The following is a 23,270-nucleotide window of genomic DNA, read 5'->3' as shown; positions in this document are numbered from 1 at the left end:
TTGTGTTTTGCTGGTGGTCACAAATTGTTGAATTAGTAATTTTGTCCATCCAAAAACCTACCTTAACCGGTAGATTACCTAATAATAATAAAAAATTAACCCTGTTTTCTCCATCAACTTTTCAGCATATTTATTCGTTCCATAGAAATCATAATTATGTTAAATACGCAACTATAAATAAGATATTTTGGACGGTATTCATTGAATGTGACCTTAATGGCATGGGTCAATGTTGTGACAAGTTAACTAACAAACAAGAGAAACTATTATCAGGAAACGAATACCCTTTACAGTAAGAACAGAAGAACGGATTAGTTTTTGTCCGATCGTCAGATTTGACAAAAATAGGATTGATTAGAACTCAAAAGAGCACATTTACTGGCGGGAACAGAAAATATGGATGTAAGTACTGACAAAATTGATCTATCAACCATCTACAATAGATAGCTTTATAAAAAAAATTGCTGCATAAGCATATATTGTGATTCCAAAGGTACTTTATCTCATCCTAGAAACGTTTATTTGAAAGGATATGGAAGAGAAGGACAGTGGCGAGAAATTCAGGCCCGCCGAAATCCTGCCGTATCTACGAATGGGAGGAGTGGGTTTTTAATCATTGACCCATTTTTTAAACTGGAGTCAGTTGGTGCGAGTAAGGTAATGGATTTAAAGCCACGAATTAATGAAATACTCTTGATACTTGAAGATGCTAATGCGAGCACAAAAAATAAAATCCCCTTACATTTGTTCCAGGAACCCTATAAAATAACGGTGAACGAAAATCCGCACCGGTCGTGGCGTTACGCAGAGCTCAAAGATTTTACATTTGAAATCATCTAACGGTAGACGCTCCCGTGATAGACATTTTCCTACATGTCATGCTAAATTCGAACCATTATGTATGAAATTGTCTCAGGCTTAACTATGTGGTATTTCTCCATACTGTAGGAATAGTAAAAAAACACTGAAATTCCAGAATTTACCATTTATTGCGCTGTGTGGCCCGCAAGACCTGATGATTTATAGTTTGTCGATATCCTGCAAGAATTATTAACAGACCCATTGCTCTCCCATGATTTGAATATATCCCGTTATTGAACATTCTTGAATGTAAGAACCTTCTTCCGCGAGCTTAACTTTGTTCAAGTGCATGATCGAACTGATGTTTGCGTAGAGGTGCAGTGATTGTGATGGTGCATGCGTGGCTGGTGACCTAACACCCCCTTGCGGCGAATTGTAGGGTATCATGTAGATGTAAATGATGATGCTGCATGGCAGCAAAACCATGGTCGTGCGTCATCAATATCGGAATAGCAGTGTTGTTTTTTAACATTCCTTAATAATATCGACCCATTATATATTTTTTGCCTTTAAGCCCAAGGTAGTAAAGTTTACTCTTTACACCAACAAAACCACTAAATTATATCCCGCAAATAATATTACGAATATTAATTATACTTAATATAATTATTACGAAATTAATAATTTTTACGAATTGGGCATCCATTCGCAACATCCATTTCTTCATCGTGTCTATCCCTTTACTTGCCCTGCGGCATGCAGAGGACTGGAGAAATTCGAGGAACTTGGAGGAGATATCTGTGCTGTGGCATGGACATTGACACTTGAGAGCCCCTGACACATCCAAGAGGATAGAGAGAGTCACGAATGAATGCACTGTCATATCCGCTCATAATTGTCCCGGAGAGCGCACTTGTGAGGCGTGAGTACTCTCACGCCCATCCCTGCTCTCGCTCTTTGGCTCAACGAAGAATGTCCTTTCTAGCGTGGGGAAGGGATTAAAAGGCAAGAAAATAATGAGCGTTGTCTTTCGTTCCGACGCCCTGAGCTTATCTGGTGTATCTCCCGGCGGAAAAAAATCTTGGGAAGAGACCTCAAAAGGATGTTAAGCTTAAATTGGAGAAGGGCATTTGTCACAACCCGCAGGTTTCGTTTGTGAGAACTAAATGAATCCCGAGGGATCTCATCCGCAAGAGGATATTGAATGCTAGTTACCATTGAAAACAAAAGCCGAAAATGTTCTAAAACGAAATTCAGACGACTTAAAAAGAATCCAAGGATACGGCAAAAAGCACTGGAAAATGATAAATGGCTTAATGGTCAAGAAAGCACGCGTGAAATTATTCTCGTCAAATGGATCGGAGGTAAACATGTAAGAAGGCATATCGTTACTTAATCAACTAAAGTCTTACGACAATTTAGCCGGAGCCTCATACAACGCACGATCATGCAAGGACTACAGCGTGCCACGAAAACGCATCACAAATGAAACAGAACATTCCGCGAATTAAACTGCAATCTCACTGTCATGCGATGAGAAATATAAAATGCTCACTTTAAATCGCATTATTGCGACAATGACCAAATGCTCGAATAAGATATGTATCATTCTAGAATCTAAACAGATACGATACCTTTTACCAAAACAGATATGAGTGAAAGGCTGCGGACACAGTTATCGCTTCACTAAAACAACCGCACTCTTAACGTGATATAAAGACAAATGTCCTTCTGACAACACACCCATGGAGTATGGGTTAAAAGGTAAGGCTGAAGAGTATCTGTTAAGCAGGAATACTCGTAAATACTTTCGATGCTCTTTGTGGATACTGATCTGCAGGATCACTTACATTACTCAATGGCTCAGCAAAGTGGATCACAATGTCCGAAGAAACGATGCTCAATAAAACAGACAAAAGTCAAAAGAAGCGCAGTTCAATCGGAATCTAAATTTTTATAACCTGGGAAGTGATACACAACTTTCCCAGGCGTTATTTAGTGGAAAGCCAAAAGAAGTGGACAGTTTTACAAAATTATTCATCCTACTGATAAATGGTATTTTATATGAAAGTAAATTTTAATGAGTATTCTCTAAAAAAAATAATTATGCATTTAATGGAGTATATATCTAGGTCATAGAGTATAAGGACAAGAAAGGAACGTATAGCAAAGAGCCGGTCAAAGTCACCTCCACACAAACATGGCCCTTCGCTCGCACAAAGAGACGTCAGTTCGGGCGGTTAAATATTCCTCTGGGGGTTTGCATACACGAGTGGACACGGGAGGCATCGGACCGACTACAACATCAGAGAGTTTTATTATTAATATATCTATTAAAATTAATATATCTATTAATATATCTATTAAAATTTAAGCCGTACTATAGTCGTGAGAAGTAACTTTGGATACCATTCATCTCCCTGAAATGCTATGTGACATAATTTCCGCCACTACGGGGAATATTTCTATAAATAATACTCCAAACCATCATGGCATTTTCTAACCCTGGGATTAATCAGGTTAACTATAAATTATTACCCGTAAATTGCTACCCTCATGCCTTCAATCATTCGCCATCGTGTCAATTAAAAATAAAATAAAAAGTCAAATTTTCAACCCAAAGGCTTGGTAATGCAACCCTCTATTGTTCTCTATGCCATCATAAATTTTAAAATTACTATTTCAATTCTTTTCTCAGTACGTTTTTTAACATCTGCTACGGAAAGGCGACAAATAGACGGAATGACGTCATTTGTGGAAAACAATGATGCGTTCAATCCAAGGTTAGACATTTCTCAGGGAGTCCCTCTCTTATTTTCTCCGGTTACGTCTGTAATTATGATTTCGGTACTACTTCCACTTTCCGTTTTCGGAGAAATCAATGAACATTGGCGCCAAAAACCGAGTGGAACTCGCTGCGTGCCAGTTACTTCCGCGCACGAGAATTGCACCAACCGGCGCAGACGCCGCACGCAGTTCACTCTCAGACGAAGGGGGAACCAAGGGTGACTAAAAAAACGAACATTTCGCGTGACTGGGGCAGACGATTGACCTCCAGCGCCTAATAGGCTTTTCCACGGGAATCGCGAAAAGTCTGAGACCGCATCGTGCTCCTCCGCTCGTACCGACACGCCATATGTTTTTCTTCAAGCGGTATTCCGAGAGGTAGACAAGAAATTTAGGTGTTCATTTGAGAAAGCTCGCGCACGCGTACCAGCGCCTACGTCCGCTTCAATGCTACCCCCACCCTCGCTGACATACGCTCGAGGAAACATGGAAGGTGACGCGTCACATAACACGCTAATTGCGGTACGGTCGCTTGCGAATGCACATCGTGCCAACTCGCCCGAATCGTTTTGCGTCCCGGGGTCGTTCATCAACATGCGCCAAATATCGTTTTCGTCCGAAGACGTAATGCCAATCGGTATCCGAAATTTGGAAAAAAATTTAATTTCTAACGTTTCCACTGTAACGGTCGATCAATAAAACAAAACGAATCACTGCGGGACAATACAACGTGCATGGTTGGCAGGATGAAATCGGGAATGTCCAGGGCCGGCTGAAGTTCCTCGAGTGTAAATGACCACCCACTTGAAAGCTCTAGTTTGCTCCAAACCTCCTCCCGCCGTAAAAATACGTAGCACGGTATTATTCGTCCGCGTTCTTTATTGGCAGAAAAAGAAAAAAAATCCACGGAATGAGACAAAATAATTGTACTGACGCTTCCTGCCCAGGGCGAACTTAAGTACGTGCTGAAAATTACGAAAGAGGAAACAACCGCGTACCGCAGGAGAGAAGTAAATCGCCACGTGATAAGGAGAAGCAAAATTTAGAGGGAAAGTTCATCATTCGCGATTTAAGAAAGAAAGAAAGTCTTCCAGCAATCTATTTAAAAACGCTAGTCTCTTTGGAATTGCGCACTTTGCTGCAGCCTAGAAACTGAACCATTGAGGAGGGGGGGGGGAGGGGGGAAGATTAGAATATGCAGGCATCATTTCTTCAAATAACTACCAATCTAAAACGGAAGGAAGAAATGAACCTTAGGAAATAAAATACTTAACGCCACTAAAAGTTGCAGGTATTTTTTTTACTTTTTTTTCTTTTGAGGCCCTAGATCCGACAAATAAGAAGTTTTCCGTTGAGATGTAAACAGAAAATATGGCGGAGTTAGGTCAACACCCATGTCTAAAGCCTCAACCACACAAACAAAAAAATCAATCACACGAAAAATATCGACAAAAATGATGAAAGATCCTCCTTCAAATTCTCAGTTTTGAAAGAACGTCAAGTACTCGTATGCCCATGTAGAGGGGAAACAAATCACTTAAAAGTGGCGCCAAGTAATGAAAAAAATATATATAAGCTTGCTGGATTGACATAATTAACTGTGAATTCACTATTTTGAAGGCGTATCATGATCAATCAATAAAATGGGAAAATCTAGGAGCCGTTGTGACGTGACGGAAGAAATCAATGACTTCGCCCCGACGCGCCTGTCTGCTGAACATGTCCATAGAAGTGGTGGTGGCACCGACGCGAGACCTGGGTCTCCCCATCCAGTTATTAAAAATAAAAAGAACCTTTCAATCACGGAGCCGACCGAAATGAGTCACCGCCCACTACAAGCCCATGCTTGGGCCGGCGAGCACTCCCATTCGGTCGGTCGGAAGGGGGACGACGACGGCGCACGGAGATTGGGGGATTAAGGAGGGCAACGCCTTTAGGTTTTGTGTGTGGCCCCGTTGGGCCGGCGCCTCGCGGGTTGTGCTGAAGTGCCCCGCGGGGATTACCAATCCCGACCATCTCTAACCGATGCACACCTATTAACCCTTCTAGGGACCCCCTAAGGCTGGGTGTGACTGAAACACCAGGAGAAGCGATAAATCGAAGAAAACTTTAAAGTAGACCAAGGGGTTATGTCGAAGACGTGAAAGGTGTAGGTGATACATTCAAATGAGAACATACATTGAAAGCAAAACAAATGGTTAAGGAACGTCAATGATGTTTAATCACCCAAAAGGTTTTACTACTACTACTCCTAATGCTAAACGAATCAATTGTAATGCGCATAATGCCACTTGAAGTATTATCCAGTCCTCACATGGGTCTTACATGGAAAATAATAATTGTTTTCACGCAATACTTTTAAAATGATATATCAGATTTATTTTTAATTGGTAGCCCATTGAATACCATATTTGGGATCACACTGCAGTCAATCGGAAATGAGCAGACAGCCTCCCTCTCTCCCTGGAGAGAAAGGCTGATCCTTAAACAAGATAGGGCTTGGGCAAGAAATACATTGTTCTCGACCCGCTTGCAGCCTAATTATTCTAAGGGTACATAGCAGCAATTTTTAACGCGCTTCGTACTCCAAAGAAAAGTAGTTCATTACATGAGATTCGTAATACAATGTTATTAATATTATGTTACCAGATTTTGTCGAGCAAAAGTATACTCTTTCGAAAATAAAGTTACTTATATTTTTCTCAGATTTCGACTTCGTCCAATTACTCTCCCATTCCCAGGGAATGCATGAGTTCTTACAAAAAGTTACTAGTTCTCTCTTTTGTCAGTATTTTTCTTCTTCAACTAATGCATTCTAAGTGCAACTAGAAGCACTGCATGGTTTTCTTCGCCTTGCAAGTTCTCTTCGCCAATATCTTAATAGAATACGGGACAGGAGAGATTAAATATATGGAATGAATATGCTTATTATACCTCAGCGAGAAAGTTGTCACTCCCTATCGCGAACATTCTCAAGTAGCCTTGTGCCTCTTTTCTATGAAAACTTCAGTTTCTCATAGAGAGTCATGCGCAAGGAAAAAAATCAGCAGTAATAGATAATTTATGCCAATGCCACTCTAAGGTGCTTAATTAATGAATCTAACTTCCGAAAAAACAATTCGAGCGGTCGTTAAGTTAAGGTAACAACAATTCAACGCCCCCAGATTTCTAGCGTCATAAACCATGAACCACACAACCCATGCATTATCGCCAGATAGCAGCGGGCAGGTACCTTCGAATAGCATGTACCTAAATAGCATGTATCCGCTCACTATCATGAATCGGATTGCGGGCGCTTCACATCTTAGGCAAATATTTACGTGAGTAGATCGAAGGAAATTAAATTTGTGCTCCATCACCAGAAAATTTACGGCGACCGGCTCACTAATTCTTCATTCCGACGAAATTTCCGACATCCCAAACACGAAACAATCGGAAAAACTGACACAGCTGCAATCACAAAGGGGATGCCGTCGTCCATATCACCGCAAGCGGAGCCTCGACAATCTGCACGCCGAGGAGCCCCTCGGAAATATTCCGTTAGTTGTGTGAGGCAAGGGAGAGGGAGAAAGCAGAGGAGAGGGGGAAGGCAGGCAAGGCAAGAGGAAAAAGAGCAAGAGATGCGTAGAGAGAGAGAGAAAGGAGAGAGAAAGCGGAATGGAAAAAATGCGTGTTTCCAGCGCCGGGTGTGGAAGATGAGGGTGGTTTTACTGGCGCCGCACTCAAGTACACGGCAGCTATTTCACGGGCAGCCGACTCGCGTCGACCACGCCCAGCACGAGACTATCATGTGAGTTAACGCTCTAGAAACTAATTAAAACAATTAAGACGACCCTCGACTTATGACCGAACAGCATATGAACACGGTAAGAAAAAAACTTGATTTCAAACCACGTCATGGAGATCGGATCAATTCGGCTTCTAATGATTTGACTTCCCACGCCCGGGGTCACGGTTCGGTTCACGAAGAAGGCAGATTATTCAGTGGTTTTCCGGCGACTAATTGAATGCTGAGAGGAGGATACTTCCGAGTACAGTTATGCGTTCATCAAAAGACACGTTAAACCTACGCCGTTCACTTCCCTCAGCCTGAAACTTTCGCTTATTTAGACGCTTGTGCAGGAGTCTGATTTGTTGGTCACACTCCATCTTATTTGCTGTGGCCGGAATCCCATTTTCATCCATACAGTTGAGGCGGCGCATGGTTTCTTTTGCTCCGCAAAATTTTAAACCAGATGATTAAAATAGCTTTGAAAGTTTTTTTTTGTATTCATACCATTAAAATGCAAGTCCATTCCAAACTATCAAATGCGTCAGCGAATATTCACACAGAAATATCATCTTAATAATAAAACGGTGGGAATCTTTCCCACAATCCAGTCCGTCTAAATATCTAATTCTTCGATTATTGCGGTGAAAACCCACGCAAGTTCAATTCCTTTTTCGTAAACACATGATATTTTAAGCAGCGTAAAACGCATTTACTCATGGCAATAACCGGTTCCAAAATCATCATTGGAATCCCCTCACCGAAAAGATTTCTACAAGTAATCATTTTTTTTATCTCCCCCAATACGAAACCACAGTAATATGAAATATGATTTACGAGAGATAAATCAATAATTTCTCCATAATGACTGGTTACCAAACACCTTGAACAAGGAGAAATGGTTCTCCCTAATTTTCATGGGAATAATCTACCTCCCTACTCGGCGACTAAAAAGGTTTGGCATTCAAGCGAGACAAATCATCAACGCAAAGGAATCGGGCATACTATTTTTAGGCGTACTATTATTTACCTACCACTAAGCAAAAAAAATATTGCGAATTTAGAAATCGAAATTTAGATTTGCGAAGAATATAACGGATTTCGCAAACTATGTAACTCACCAGTTCAGAATCCAAATAAAGAGATGAACAGTCAATCTTGCGACTCCTTTTCACGCCATGGAGGAGCAGCAACAACATGAGCGTAGGACACAGTCGGCCTGAACACTTCTACCCCAAGTGCAACTAACTGAAAATGAGCCGCAAGCTGAAGGAAACTTCGCAACTATCTCCCCACATGACGTCCGGCCACGACCCTAACTCTTTTATCAACTCTGGCCTTCCGGTCGACCCTCCCTATCTCTCACCCCTCTTCACTTCGGCCACGGAACCTCCGGCACCACTTCCTTCCTTCGTCCCACTGCCTCCAGAGTAAGTGTCTTCATGAGGGAGCCTAATGGAGGGAGAGAGGGGGACGGGGATTGGTGGAGGGTGCAAGACGTAGCACGGACACCACCTGCTCCTAACACCTGTCCTCTCTTGTCGCCGACGCCCCCATCCTCACCTCACCTGGGGTCACCCGATCGCTGCCGGAATACTCACCAGCACCATAAAGCTTTAAGGGTCCCTCCATAGCTTGATAAAATCGGGACTGGACATCTAAAGTAACCGAAGAGTCCCAGGGGCATTTCGGAGGCTCTTGGTGAGATTTTGCTCAGGAATACACTTTCCGCAGATATTGAATGGAATAAACTATTGACGTTTTGGTAATAACCATTGTGCATTTATCAACCTTGCATTTATGGCTAACGAGTGAAAGCGTCAATGCAATGCTCCATTCATCATCACTGGATAATGCTAATAGCTTCCCAACCTTCCGAGAATTCCACCATCTTAAAGTTAACAAATGTTCGTGAAAACTTTCAAAAGACTAATAATTATCCCACAATGTTATTTATTGGAACGCATTGGCGAACTTTGGTGACCGCAATTTTATTTCAAAATTATTAACGAAGTAAGACTCGTTAAAACCTACTATGAGGACGCCATCAACATGAGGGATGATTGCAAATGTAAATCTAAGCAAGTACGAAAGAGAATATGAAGAGGATTTGCCAGGGGATAACAGTAGTAGTGACAGCGATATAAATAGATTCCCAAGGGCCACCGGGATTGGAGGGAGGAGGTCGCGGCCAGCGGCATTTCCGCGAACGATCGAAGAAGAGAGGAAAAAAGAGTCGACGAGTGTAGCGGACGGTGTAGATGGAGGGCATCGTGTTTTTCAAGAAATGGTGGTGGCCGTCCATTGGATTGAGAGTTTGCGATCAAAGAGTGGGGGGAATGGTGAGTACGGAGCATTCGGAAGAAGTGGACTCCAAGTTAGCGTATTCCACAAATGAATACCTGATTTAAAAAATATACGAATCGACTAATAGTTATAAAAAAACATTAAGAGGAGTCTTGATTAGCAGACCGATTCCGGGTCGTGCTAACTAGGTCATTTCAAGTGCATGTAAACTTTTGAGGAATGATGAACTCGGAAGTTGGCAGGAATATTATGACTCAAAATCTTTTAAGTTTCATTTCTACGAAATTATTTAACTTTTTCTATCTTATGACGATTTAAAACCAAGGTATCGTGAGATTAGGATGGCAACGTTCAAGGTAGATGTGCACATAATACTTACGCTGAAACTAAATACGAATCTCGAACAAATACTTACATAATTTTAGTGAGAAAACAAGGATGCTACGCAAAATTTCTTCGCAAAACACAAAAGACACTATAATCCCCACATTATAGCGATAATGAATGACAATTAGATGAGAAGACATCACTGTACGCCACGAATAGACGCGTATAAAAATATACCCGAGTGAGAGCGCATGCTAATGAGACCTTAACAACGAATCCGGAGCCGAGCTGGATAGTGCGAATGCATATGTGCAAAGCTGAAATTGTTACCGGCCTCTACTTGAAACTTCTGTGTGAACTTCAAGAAGTGGATAAACCACTAACAGTCATTCAAGAAAGGTTGGGAGTTTCTTCAGGTCGGAAAAAAAGCATTTATATATACCGTTGAAAAGTTTTCAAAATGGCCAGATTCGCAATGGGGAAGCTTTCATACTATGTCCGATCGCACGGTTATACTAAAGGCTGTCACTCTTACCTACGTAACTTAATTCCCAATTCAAGTGAATAGGTGAAGTACAATTCGTCGAAGGAATATAGCAAATATTAAATAAATATATTACTAATGAAATATACCTTAAGATTTGTAAACAACAACCATCATCGGTATGAGAAATATTCTGGAAAATTCCGAAACAAAAAAAAGTAACAAGACTAATTGCACATTTTAATCAAATAGCAGAAAGCAATTAAGGAGCCATGGTCAACGGAGATAACCGAGAGAAAATGTGCAAACAAGATTCCATGGGATACATGTGCATGTGTAATATACAAGGGTCAACACATTAGTAACTCTCCCAAGACTACGCGACAGCCAAACGAGTTTAGCCTGAGTAAGCTGGGTGCATGAGGCATTACATCTGCGGAATAAACGCATAGCTACTTCTGTATAACAGAATCTTCACGTTCGAAATAATTTATGTCTAATAATTCGCTAAATCTCTCAAAAAACATCATAGAAGCTCAAAATGCTGTTTCCAATCCAGCCATGCCTTATATATGGAAGGATCTTTTCCATGAGTAAATTGAAATGATAGGCAGAGAACCTCAGCAATTCTTTTTGGCGGTGCACGCGAATAACCTACATTAAGTTCCAACGTTGAAAGTGCAACCTTTTAAGAGTAATTGGGAGAAAGGGCGCTGATAACGGGATCGACGCCCGACTTAAGTAGCGGGGTCTTCCCAAGGTCAGATTCCCTCCACGCTGCTGGAGTGGAAACAATGGCTAGTCGCGCCGCGCCGCCTCCTTCACGGTCGGGTCGAGAAACCGGCACTGTCATTTAATTATGGCTCTAACATTTCCGCGGATTAGGAACGTAAGAAAAGCTAAGAAAACGAAACCAGTGGGAAGAAGTTTTTTGAGACCGACTAATTTTCAGCCATTTGGATACCCTTTAAACCACTACGTGAAGTACACAAAAAATAAATGTAGTCAAGTTGACAAAATATTTTTAACCTGAAATTCATCGCCTGTTAAACTGTTTCAATTACTCAGCCGTAATATTTATTACCAAACTACTTGTGGCCCATATTAACGGAAATTCCAGTCAGTGTTTTCAAATATCTATCCAAAAATGACAAAGCCACATTCGACTATCTCCCAAATACTGCCGCGAACAATAAAAATTAATCTATTTTTGGAAAACGATTTATATTGGATTAATTTTAATGAATACTCGCGCGTCATGAGTAAAAATACTGAGCAGCAGTCGTATTCACACCTGCTATTTAAGCCTGAACTTCTCTTGCTGCTTGCCGATTACATACGATCCCCTAAAAGTAAATAACCGCAGGAAGAGCGCGACATTAAGTACATTGCACTAATATAATTACAACAACACACGCATTTTTTTGGTTTGCCGACTAATTATGAAAAGAATGGGAGAAATTAAATGACCTTCAACGGGAGATTTTTCGTCTTAGAAGGTACTGGAGGAAACTGATCATATTTAGGTGACTTAAAAGCCGCTGGTTATCTTTCCTTGGCAATGTATTTTTATGGCATTCACCAAAGTTGGAAAAATTCACTATCGAAATCGTACGAGTTATGTTAAATGGACGGTCAACACCTCGTCGGCCTTCCTCTAGTATTTTCTTTGCCGTCAAGAGAAGCCACAGAAAATAAAATCGTCCGCGACTGAAGCACGTCCGATGTTGATTCATCCGATTATTTCCACGCGTGTGTAGTGGTTTCGGTATAATTCTGGGCAATGAATGACACACTTCTCCCATTTCCACAGTTATTCCATCGAAGAGAAAATATATACCACCAGCAAAATATATTGGGATTCACAAAAAAATCGGTACCTTGCACATGCAAAACCATTATTGAGCATTATCTTAAACTGATAAAAACAATACTTTTTACGTGACAAATAGAAGTACTCACCATTTCTCTTGATTTGAGGCACACTTTGGTTTCCAAGATACATACATATTAAACAGGAATCTTTATTTCGTACTTTCAATGTTTTTGCCAGTCACAATTGAATTGCGCTGTAATTGTCTAAGGTGTACATTAAAAGATAACGTAATTTTACGAACGTAGAATCACGTGTCCTTCCTCGTGGAAACGCCGCTCTCCAGAATAATTTTCCTCATGTCCTCCGATAGTGGTTCACGTTAATCATGTACCTTGTTACCAACTTCTCAACCAATCAATGCGGCTCACGCGATATGGAGGAAGGAAGCTCGATTGGCAGTCCCTTGAATTAATAATTCAACCGGGTATTAAATCCAACTCCAAAAAAATAAGGATACCGTCCCTTAAGCTTCATTTGAAGAAAAATTAGCTTGTTATCAGAAGAACCCGGCGTAAAATTGACTGGTGACGGAAAATATCACGGAATCCGTTTCAGTCAATTCTCAAGACTAGTCAATTTTCGAACGCCATGTTTTGACGAAAAGGCCATACGTCGACGAAATTCCGCATTAGATATTCCATCAATTTCCAACCAATCTTCGGGAGCTTGATATTTTGCATTGCAAAACAAAATCTGCTTCTTCCCTTCAAGAATATACACTCAAGGGAAAGGTTACGATATTCTTTTCCTGCTTAAAGAAAACTCCCGAGATGAGTCGAAAAGCAGTATTTTCTCTGCATGACCGAAGAAAGACCAAAGCCTAAATCCGGCGAATTACAGACAAACAGACGCACAATTCTTTACGGCGTGAACGTGCTGGAGAAAGGCTTAATGGGCTGCGTTTAGCTCTCTAAAAAGCACGAGACAACAACATGATTGAACATTTGAGTACGTCTAGGCACCCACGAAACTACCGTATAAAACGGTAGAGATTATGGGAGTCGTTGTTGGTGTTAACGAGCGCACAAAGTGAGGACTGCGTTTTAAATGCGTTGAGGTCGTTTTGGAAGCGAGGGATGGCGTGTGGGCCAGTCGGTTGGGGTTGTGAAGGAGAACGAACGGGGTAAAGGAAGGGCGCAAGAAAGAGAAGCTGGGGAGGGGAGAGTGGAGATGGAAGAGGCATCCTTGGGCACTGATGGAGTCGCTCCCCCTTGGGTTCAGCACTCATCAAGACGAGAGGAGGCAAAACTCATCCCGTACCCACACCATCGGCTTCCCACCAGGGGATTCCATTATAAACAGATATGAATAAAGGGAGAATGGGGATGTGAATTTTGTGCTATTCGCACTGTCAATCGGAGGCCAGCAAATTTGTTTAACAGCAATAATTTATTGCTGTTAACCGACCATAACCGATGATTCCCGAGGCACTCTTTTTTGTTAATCTGAAACATAGCGCCTATGGCTGGAACAGAGAATATTAATAGATTTAAAAACTTACCGCGGTAACTGCTGACTATCACCGTTATTATTATCATTGGTATTTTATCGATTATTTTAGGTTTTGGATGAATACAGACTATACACACAACAATGAAGTTCGTGGCATCTGCTAACAAATCACAACCTGACACCCAAAGCTACAATTGGCACCTCCATCCTCCTTCCATTCCGTCCAACATCCCTATCCTACTCCTGCCCCTTCCTTGATTGCCTAACATTCTTTTGCCAACCACAATCTTCAGCACCCTATTGCCGATCAAAATGTACTACTGTCACCATTTTCGTCCAAAACACTTCCAAGATAGAAAAACTGTTCCAGCTGCTCTAGTTTGTGAACTCCTATTAACAATTAAATTTCTCCCTCATCTTTCACGAAAGGATCCGTTTCTCCCACTGTATTTGCCACCACATACATATAAAAGCGAATGTACTTAATGTCGGGTCGTACGCCAACTTTCTCTCTTTTTCTACCCTGCGCTTGACGGTAATAAATCCATCGTCACGTGCGCATGTATAAACAATAAAATTACTCCCACGATTATGAATTTCAGAGCTTGCCCTATCATTTCCAGGTCTCTTGATAAAAGCCTCAAATTTCTCATATATTAGTTTGGTAAAATATGTGCACGGGTAGTAGGAAGCAATGTTAATTGGGCGCTACAATACTTTTTGGGCATGGTGGGATGATTTCCAGCAATCAGCGGCTTACCGAACACTTCAAGATTAAGTGTAGTTATCTACTGAATTAAGCGGTTGGGATTTAATGATTACCTTATAGCTAAGGTCTGTCTCCTGAGGTCTTATTTATTTTTTTAAGAAACAAATGCTTCCAGACTAGCACGTGATTCCCATTGCTTCCTCAACATTTTCCATAAGACTAACATTTCCTAAATCTCTCCAATTTTTCTCGGTTTTCCAGGGAATCTCCTAGCAACCAACATATTAAGGAGTTCGACCACGACTGGTAGCAATCCTGAAAAGTGCCGCGCCAAATATTTTTTCTTCTCTTATTCCTTATTTATAACCTTTAATTCTTATTATCATTACTTGCGTTTCATGACCACCCCACTGTCCATCTCCTCGGATCTCGCTTCTCTCTCTACGTCCTACACTCAAACGTGGATAACCCCTCCCCTCAAAAGGGGACGGGAGAAGCGTTCTCCCAATTCCTTTCCCTAGCCAGCCTTCTCCTGCCCAGCAAGAAACCCATTTGCATCCCGGGAAGTGTCGTCCCTCTATCTGTCCACCCCGTGGAACACCCTCCTCCGACGAATAGGAGGCGCACACCAAAGCATTCTACAGGACCGTCGCCCGCCACTCACAGGCGCGGGAAACGTGGAGGGTGCTGCCCGCCTAACAATCCCGAAAGAGGTGGAAGGAATGGCGTTGAAACGGGAGGGTTGCTCGGACGGGTTGAGAAGAGGGAAAGGCGGAATATAGCGTGGAAGCAGTAAAACTAAAGTGGAAGTAAATGGAGCGAAATGCGCAGGGAAAATGCTCGTGATGCGTGGAAAATCAAAAAAGTTATGAACCACGCCTCCAACCTAAGGACTGAGCATTAGCGAAAAACTAGTCAAGACCCCCTTTTCACCTCCGGTAATAAATTACAATAATTGTGCACAAAAAAGTCATAGCGGGTGCTCCGGGGACCCGCTATGACACAGAGTTGTGGTCGCTGTTGGAAAATAAAGAAACCGAAGAAAATACGCGTGGAATTATTTAAGAAGAGAGGATAGAACGAATGACGAATATGAGCTCTTTAACAGGGTGGAAAGCTCACTCGAGTGTGATGGGTAGGAACATATCTATTCCATCCAAAATGCCAAGTGCAAGATAGTCGAGCCCTTAATCCAGTTATGAATGATGAACTTTAAGAATTCAAAGAAACTGCGGAAGATACCGCGGCAGTAACCTTCAATGGAGTCATTCACTAATGCATATTATGAAGCGACAATTTCAAAGCGTAAAAATCATCAAAAGGACGCCTCAGTACCTTAACTGGCGAAAGCACTCGAGCGGGCATCGAAGGATCCGGGTTCAAATCCCGGCCAAGGTGAATGATTTTTACACTCGAAATTGTTGCATTGTAATGAGCTTTCCAAGTGCTAAGAAATTCAGTGTCCGCTAAACAGTTAGAGCATCAGAGGAATATATACCATCCCTGCATCTTAATTAATTGCAAAAATTTTAGAATACAGTTTTCTGTCAAATTTGTTTCATATTTTTTATAAGAATCAAGGTGCATCATTTACCAGTGCTCCTTCTAAGCCATAATATTTTAAACAGTTTATCATTTTTTAATACTTTTACGAGGTAAGGAAGTCAAATATGAACAAATTTCATTGCTCGAACAAACACTCCACATTGTTTAATGGTACACGTGAAGGTCATAGACTTAACTCTTTTCAATTAGTGAAAGTTCAGCAGCAATTTCGAAAAAAAGTTTAAACGGATAACCCTCGAGGGAGACGGAAAGCATCAGCAAATTTACGACCGGTTGGATCGATTCAGGACTCCCATATCCCTCTTTCCTCCTCCGGGCAGAGAAAAGGGTCCGGCCCACGGGAGACCGAAATGAGAGAGATTCGAACCCTTTTTTTTTACCAGAAGGGCCTTCCACTCTTGTCGACATTGAGCGTTCCAATCGAACGTGAGGCGGGGAGCAAATGAATCGTGGACGTGTAAGACGTTTTCATCTTCCGGATGGGTTCCCTCTGCCTTCTCCTTCTCGCCCTCTTTCTCCGGCTTCGAACACTCATTTCCGATGAAAGGCGTCTTTGCACGTGCGATGGGCCATAAAAGTGTTTAGGAAGGGGAAGAGAGGCTGCGTGGGGAAGAGAGAGAGGGAGGTAAAAGTGATGGCGGGTGGATAGGCGGGGCATCGAATCCGAAGTCGAAAGTTAATCCGTTGAGATTTGCAGCTTCCCGGCGGACGCCCCCATCTCCCTCGATACACGGGCATTAAGGCCATCTTTTAACCGAGCACCCACTCACTCCCGCTCAATTTCCCCTCCGCACCCACACCCTTCTGCCCCAATACTCATTCGAAGACAAATCCCTCCACTTATGAACTAAGGGCGGAGGGTTTTGGGGTTGTTCACCCTGGCATCGATGAGGGAAGAGATGGAATACGAAGGAAAGGGTCGGAAGAGTTGAATTCCCCCTTCCCATTAATTTTATTCTCCAAAACGAGTCATTTCAGGAGAAAACGTCGACTTGTCATAATAAGATCCCAACCAATGTTCGTCTCGCGTGGATAACAATGGATATTTCCGACAACCCAACCCCGCATTAAGACCGTTCCTTTCACTCGAAATGGTCGCAGGAGTGGTCCAGATTACCACGCCAAGTACCGGGGATCTATTTCTGTAGGTGTGACAATTAACGAGGTATTCCGATCACTATAAGGGTGCCTAATGGAAAAAAATCGAGGTTCAACGGATGTGATCCTAACCATCCTGCCGAATGTTCTCTTTTATGCCCTAAACAACCCAAAGATTCAAAACCTGTCCCTGCAGTTGTGCATTTTCCAACGATTCCTTTAAAGATAGATTTATTTCAGCTCCTAATTTTAAATATCTAGAATAATTTCACAAATACGTCCAAGTTAAGTTTCAATCGCCAAATGTTTTGAACTGCCAATAATGCCTCCGGAGCAAGATTCTATTGGGAATCCAAATGATAAAAATCCGAGGATTCATGTCTCATTATTTTAAACTAACTACTGAAGGGCAAAATAAGTCCTCCGATTATTATTGATTCTGTCATAATATTGAGGGGTAGGCACGGTGTGCTGATGGTATTATCAAGATTACTACTAAGAAATCAAACTCTCCATTTCAATTACTTTCAAAATGAATTTAAAAAATCATTTCGGCGTCCGTTGTGGTCAAAAAATCACACCGCTGTTCCCATGAATCGCAGTCCAAAGTGATATCTCGAGGAGAAAAAAATATAAATTTCGAAGCATACCTCTCAGCTTTTTTCTTGGCGTGCTGTCCCCTCAACATTCGAGCTCATAAGAACACCCCCACTTTTCCTTCGTCCGCCTTTTTCCTTCCTCTGGTTTCGTCTCACGCCCTTCACCACCCACATCTAACCCCTCATTTCTTAAGTAAGCACTTGGCGACACTAGCGGTGTCTGATAGCGTTCATTAAAAAACATCGAAGCCCAAGATCGTCTTCCCTCGGTGCGTATTTCTTGGCGCCCTTCAAAACAGCTCTCCTCCCCTCCACTCCCGTCCCCCCATTCCCTTTCTCCACCCCCAACATTCCCGAGCAATCCCCTCAAGTCGCCACCGTCTCTCTCTGGAGCCCGCCTCCCATTCGCCCCCACCGCGTCGAGGCAAACCCCTTCCCAGACAACGCCTTCCCCGACTCATTACGTCGCAGCTCCATCAAGGGAAGATTCCCCGCCAGACACCCTCTCCGCCCATTTGCCCCCATCCTTTCACCCTCCACTCGCCGAGACCCCCTGGAGGAGAATTTGCATAGATGGGCCGCATCATCATTTCCTATTCCATTCCCAGGCGTTGATGTGCCACTCACATACAATCAGGAATACCAAGAGTTACTCTGTGGAATGAATACACTATTACATAAATAACGCGGTTTCGACGTCATTACGCCGCTGTCACTCCAGTCTTGCTCGCCATGCGGTGTAATACTGCCTCACTCGTGGCAGCATAGAGGGCTGTTTGCTGAATATTATGACAATGCTAAAATAAGCTTTCTTTAAAAATCAGGTACCCTGTTTTACGAAATGAGATAGGTTTTATCTCCAGAAAATAACACATCGCAGCGCAAATTGAAATCGCGCACCTAAGCATCGGGGAATTTAAAGAAATCTTAACTTTGAACATTAAATTTCCTTTTAAATAGTATATTATTCTTGCCCTCATACCAAAACCTAGTCTGTCCTAATGTCCTTCATATTTTTTTAACATTCCTATTTGCATAGAATAAAATTTTCATCTTCACGTTCGTTCACAGTTAAAACAAACAAGGAGCTCACAAATGTTTGCTATATTTATAAAAAAATAAGTTACATCTTCCCCATTTAAAATTACTTCCCTTAAGGGAATTGACGTTAGATTTTCTAAACATCATTTACGGCCCATTAATTATGTGAACTAAATTAATTTCGCGCGGTACCGTTGCAGAGAATAATAAAAAACAAACTTCCTACTAACCAGAAAATAAAATCGTCCAAGTGAATTGCCCAATAAGGTTATTCCACAATATTATTTTTTATTAATTGTATTTTTATACTTGTAAATTGTAAAATCAATGAAATGTTAACAGATTCTTTTTCCCCTTCTTCATAAAGCGAGAGATCAAAAATAGTCTTCCTCGTTTGACTTGCGCTTAATACTAAATATTAAATACTAGCATGCATTTTATGCTGGGCATGTAATTTGTTTGGCTAAACCACGAGATAGACAAAACTGCGAGAAAAACATCCCGAATAGCACGGAAATATTTATAACACAAAACCGTAAATGCCGAAGCAACAGGAATGATAAATGCAAACACCACCAATCGTTTTGGCGATTTTTCTCTAAAAATTAAGCCAAGAGGATGTAAATGAGAATACTCTACCAGGAGTAACAGCAATGCTAAAAAATAAATTTTGTTTCAACTTTACTTTTTATTTGTTAAATTTACAAAGTCATATAGTCCTATTAGTTCATAGTAGGTATACTCGTACTGATGGATACCTCCAAGTAAGAGGGGAGGAATAACTTCCCTGATCTGCACTCATTATAATTATTGAAAAATTAAGTTATCAAGTAAAATTGTACCTCCGACTAGCTGTCCGTCACCGCAGCGGCCTCGGTATTTGAATCTCCAAATTTCTCTTCTTAAATACCTCCTGTCAATGGTCGTCCAGGAAATGAGTCAAAGGTCGAGCAAAAGGGATAAGGAATTTTAAAAGAGATGACTGAAATTCTCCGTACGACGTAAACTTACTTTGGCAGTCGTGGCTAGAATGTTGGCCGATGTTTTGCTACGCCTAAGTCCCAAAATGGAAATGCAAGTAATGTTGTGATATGTATAGAGTAAGGAGTAATATAATAGATATATTCTCAAATGCGATGAGAATAGTCACCTTCACGAGCGCCAATAAAACTTCGTGTCCTCAGGAATAGATCTTCTCTGCTAATAAAGCTGTAAAGCAGAGAATAACAGCGTCACTGTAATGCATATAAAACTTGCTGGTCTCGGTAAATATTACCGACGAGTATGAGGACACTTCCACCATAGGGAATCCCAGGCACCCAGGATAGGAGAATTTTCCTACTACTATAGCACGCTGAAAATCTTCAGTAGGGTTCGGCTCCAAAACGTAATGCAGTGTTTCTAAATTGAATGACCTCACCGTAAGTAAATCTAGGAGAGGCACATTTTTCAAGGGAAACAACCGCCGATATATTTATGGGATACGTAAAAAAGGACTGCCGTAGCGGAGCCAACCCGGCCCTCGATCTCATAACTAAAACCGAAAATATTAGGGTGGGGGTCTGGAGTACAGAAAAAACGGCTCTCCTACGGATCTCACCCTAATCCTCCTCATATTTTGAGAGGATGGTTAAAAAAATATAAGGCCCAACCGAGCAGAAATCCACTCGAAAAAGTCACTTTTAGTCCCGGAATCGACTAGTTCGCTTCGATTCCGCCAGAAATATTCGTGCCCCTGGGGAAGGGGAACGAAAACCCGAAGTTTATCTCAGTCGAACACTGTTTTCGTCTCTCTGTTATTTTTGTGGTATTTTTTCTTGAATACTGAGAAGGAGAAGAGAGGGGGTTGTGGGGACTTGAACGCAGGGGAAATAATGGATATATCCACGCCGCGGCCGAGGGAACGGGGTAAAGAAATTCTTCAGGCGGAATGCTTCCGCGAAAGGAAAGGAAGGAGACAAGATGCGAGTTTTAAGTTAAGGGAGGTTCCATTGGCAAGGGCGAAAAGAGAAAGGAGGAGAGACTCAGGTGGGTGACTGCAGGGGTTTATTTCGGGATTTTATAAATACCGCGTGATGAGGATGGCGTTGGAGGGCGGGGTGTTGAGCAGGTTTCGGGGAGGTGGAGCGAGCGGGCCCGAAAAATGACAAGGAGATGAATCGCGGAGCTTGTGGGCAAACGCTCACCCCCGTGCCTCCCTCTCCAGCTTCCCAGTATCCGTCCGGCTCGCATGGAGACGGCGATGCAGAAAGCGAAAGGGCGGATATTAGAAAACGGACGGATTGAATGCGAATGGTGATTCAAAAGTACGACTGGCGATAGGAGAGACGGATCACTAATCGGGAGGATGGAGAGACAGGAAAATGAAGTATGTTTTTCTCTCCTTCATTAAAATATCAACCCTTTTTACTATTTTCCTGAAGTTTACGTCTCCTTCTGAAGTGCCCTATTAGGTCGAAACGTCAGTTGTAGAAAAAATAACTTGGAATCAATGAAGTCACGTCATTCTTATATTGCGGCAGTTCAATACGATCCTATCTGGTGGCATAGTATATACAAGTTCCGTGAACAAGGAATAGGGAGGATAACTTGAGGGCTACGCCGTTGCATCTCGCTTCAGCCATGGATTTGTATTGCGACTATAATCGACAAACCATGAGTATACGACGAAAACAAATCCAGAAAAAAACGGGTTGAAACATTTTTCAAAAGCTTTTTTTTGCAAAAGTGAAAGAACGCTTATTTCTCCGAGACTTGCGATTAGAACCGTAATAAGGCAAAGAAATAGGAGGAGATGGTGACAGAATATCGAAAAAAAAGAAGCGGCTCGCGATGAATCAACGAGGAAGTAACCCAAAAACCCGATGTGTTCAATAATTGTCATTCCAAACCGAGCCACGAAAAATATTCCGGAGCAGTTCCAAAAAGTGCTGACAGAACGACTCATTCTTTACAGTCACGGATTTCGAAAGGGAAATTAAGGTAAGTGAAAAACAAACGACAGAAAGCAAAACAAGAGCGCCACGCCCTGATTACGTAATTGAAATCTATTTTCTCCACCTTCCTTTGAATCGTACAGATATATCCATAAGGGACACGTCAAAAAAAATAAACACGTAATAAAAAAAATTAGGCCCCATAAAACTGTGCTTTTAGAAACAAAAATATGCACTCGTATCTGCATGCACCTAGTGCGATAAAGAAGCGCAGCCGATACTTAACGACCTCACACGCAAGATGTCTGACACAGCACAGCGATTACGAAAATGGCGATTTCAATTCATAAATACGCTCGCGAGAGAGATAAAGAAAAAAGTGTATATATCAGTTGACAAAACACCAACCCCAACAATACCCCCTCTGGAGGCTAAACTCACTTTTTAAAAACTAAAAGTGACTAAGTACATGAAACGAGACGCATAATGCGCATTATAAATTCGAGGAAGATATAATTGTTTTGCGAAGAGAAAAGCGTGGGAAATAATTAGATTGGATTACCTTGGGGAATTCTGGAGGAGGAAAAATAAGAATGGAAGAGGAATGCTTTTAAGGGAATTCTTGAGAGTCAAAATCTAATGGGAAATCCAGGGGCGGATCTCGGTAGAGGAGAAATAACGTGAAAGGGAGAGGAGGAAGCGTAATTGCGCTAATAGAAAGGCCAATGTTGGGTCATCAGAGACGATAGCTGCGGCTCCTCAGGACGGGCGGCGGTGGAGAACAAATCCTCTGGTCTTACAGAGTCATCAACGAACAAACAGCATGACTTCCCCACTGCATTCTCAACATTTCTGAGAATCCTCTGAAGACCTATTTATATTTCCAATTTCATGACACGAAAAAAATCTTTGGGCCTGGTACTTCTTTTTAATTAACGGCCAAGTGTTAAAATCGTGTCTTTGTGTAATCTTCGAGTGTGATGCGCGATGAATAACGATCATCTTTGGTGCAAAGTTTTGGATAAGTATGAGAAATCGTTGTGAAGTTATTAGAAAGAAGGTAAATGAACACCATAATTGTTGAGTTAATTTTATATAAAATTAAACTGAACCAAACAAATGAACGCACTCAATATTTGGAATGAAGATTGTGTAGGTGCTCCATCAGGTCGCGACACCTCTCGAGAAAGCTTAAGGTAAATAAATTAACGTATCCGAGAGGTTGGCGTATCCCCCGCATCGATGATATAGCACGGAACAGAAAAACCACCCGGTAAGACGCAAGAGAAGCGGCGAAGGGCTTCAGGAGGAGACATGGGGTGCTCCTAGAAAAAAAGCACGTTTTTGAGACACCGTTTTGCAAGTACGTTCTTATACGTATTCGCATGTAATGGGCGAACGCTCAAAAGGTTAAGAGCAAGGGGTGAGGGGGCAGGAAAGGGGCCCGCGAGATGGTTGCCATGGGTTACGGGCGGGGGCATTAAAATGAGGGGGGAGAGAAGCCAGGGTTGATGGGGA

At 42.0% G+C, this 23,270-nt stretch overlaps 1 protein-coding gene across 6 annotated transcripts in view; it reads right to left on the bottom strand.

Annotated features, from left to right (window-relative positions):
* cib (thymosin beta cib) overlaps nucleotides 1–23,270 on the bottom strand; it is a 247,792-nt gene that overhangs the window by 69,927 nt on the left and 154,595 nt on the right. Inside the window, exon 1 of one of the 6 annotated variants that reach the window (XM_071587322.1) lies at nucleotides 8,479–8,605. The exons of the other annotated variants lie outside the window; for them this stretch is intronic. The gene's annotated coding sequence lies outside the window, so the exon portion shown is untranslated. Of the gene's footprint in view, nucleotides 1–8,478; nucleotides 8,606–23,270 lie in introns of those variants that run through there. 6 annotated transcript variants of the gene reach the window in all.

Source organism: Hetaerina americana, unplaced genomic scaffold, assembly GCF_022747635.1.
Source record: "Hetaerina americana unplaced genomic scaffold, ioHetAmer1.1.p SCAF_3, whole genome shotgun sequence".
NCBI lineage: Eukaryota > Metazoa > Arthropoda > Insecta > Odonata > Calopterygidae > Hetaerina > Hetaerina americana.
Note: the sequence above shows the minus strand (reverse complement) of the source record. Positions and strands in the feature narration are given on the sequence as shown.